The sequence below is a fragment of the Sinocyclocheilus grahami genome, unplaced genomic scaffold (genome assembly GCF_001515645.1).
Source record: "Sinocyclocheilus grahami isolate Dianchi unplaced genomic scaffold, SAMN03320097.WGS_v1.1 scaffold21067.1, whole genome shotgun sequence".
Lineage (NCBI taxonomy): Eukaryota > Metazoa > Chordata > Actinopteri > Cypriniformes > Cyprinidae > Sinocyclocheilus > Sinocyclocheilus grahami.
The window spans coordinates 1-1,698 of record NW_015518285.1 but is presented as its reverse complement, the minus strand read 5'-3'; positions in this window follow the sequence as shown (position 1 = coordinate 1,698).

The following is a 1,698-nucleotide window of genomic DNA, read 5'->3' as shown; positions in this document are numbered from 1 at the left end:
ATTTTTACAAAATATCACGGCAATATTTTTATGACTATATTTTTTTATGTTTTTGTTAAAGGTTGATGTGAGGAAAAACACAACTTATTAATTTGTTGCATTGTTTTAGTTAAATTGTGGTACTAATTCAGACTGGAATAGACATTGTGGCCACAATTTAATTAAATTAATATGAGGGAACAAATTAATTAAACATAGCCATGAATTAAGATGTCATGCATGGGGCTCCATCTCCAAAAATATCAAAAACATTAAAAAACATAGTCAATGCATTTTTAGTATCTTGCAGTGTTATGTTTATATCTAAAATATTATTTAATATATGAAATGTTTGATTTGTCAAATCTCTCAACTAAAATGAGATGCATTTAGTCTGAGTACAACTGACTAAAATGAATGAACACTGACTAAATTTATAGATTATTTTAATAAGGCAATGACTGCCATGACTGAAAAAAGAATACTAAAAACATCAAGGCAGTGCATGCACATAAACAGCGTTATTAGCGGACACACTACTTAGTGAATTCCCCCAGGAGGGTTTTCTCATAAAAACAGGGTAAAATTCACACGGTTTGAGACAAGAGGGTCAAAATCAGAGTTTTCACAAAGAGATGAATCCCCACCTGATTATAGCTATGTAACGCTCCTCCCACCTGACCACTGCGAGGAGGCTGGGAGGCCGACAGGTCGCCGAGGGCCAGGGTCTGGTTGCTATGGTAACTGACTGGATAGGGAAAGGTGCCCTCTTGATTATTGAGCTGCAAAGCACTCTGAGAGAGGATGCCTGGTCCTGTGAAGGGGACATTTGGGAAAAAGAAATATAAGACAAAACAGTTTAACTTGAAAAAATTTAAGATTAAATGTAACAATCACTCAATCACAATCACAATGTAATGTAACAATCACACAATCAATGTAACAGAGAGATACTGATTTGCAGTTAGTCTTTCATGCTACCTATTTGCATATAGAATTGATATTAATCTTGGAATCTTTGCATATATTTAACCATGTATAACTTTCTTGACAGTGACTCTTCATTCTTGTGTGCAGCCAAGTATGATAATTGTTATGACTCTGTCATGAAGCGGCATGATGCAGTATTGCATTTACACAGAATCCAAGCCTAAAATCTAAACTTACATAAAACTTTATTTCTTTTGCTGCCTTGGAAGCTCAGGTATTTCCTTCAGGAGATGCAAATCTTGTTACCCTCTCTTCTCTGTCCATATAATTCCCCTCACCTCATTTTACCTTCGTAAAATTGGTTAATTGCTTTACCATTTCATCTCATATTCTTTCATTGTCTTCCAGCCTCCATCCACAGTTCTCTGTTTTACTTTCTTTTATACTGCTCATTATTTCAAGCCTCACAGTGAGTAGATGGACAGAATAGGCATGCATAATTAATCACTGCTGGAAGACACTCAATGTGCACACATTCAAGAAAATGGGGTCAGCATTAACAGAAATCGCAGTCCCTTCTCTTTGCTCGGCCCTCCTGTACTGACAGCCTGACACTGTGCCATACAGCAGTGATTCCCAGTCCTTTACAGTACGTCCCCCACAATCACATAAATAAGGCACAAGTACTGCTAGAAATGCGTTCCTTTTAAATATTACACTGGATATCATTCAGAATGACCATAATACATTATTAAAGGGGTCATATGATGCGATTTCAATTTTTCCTTT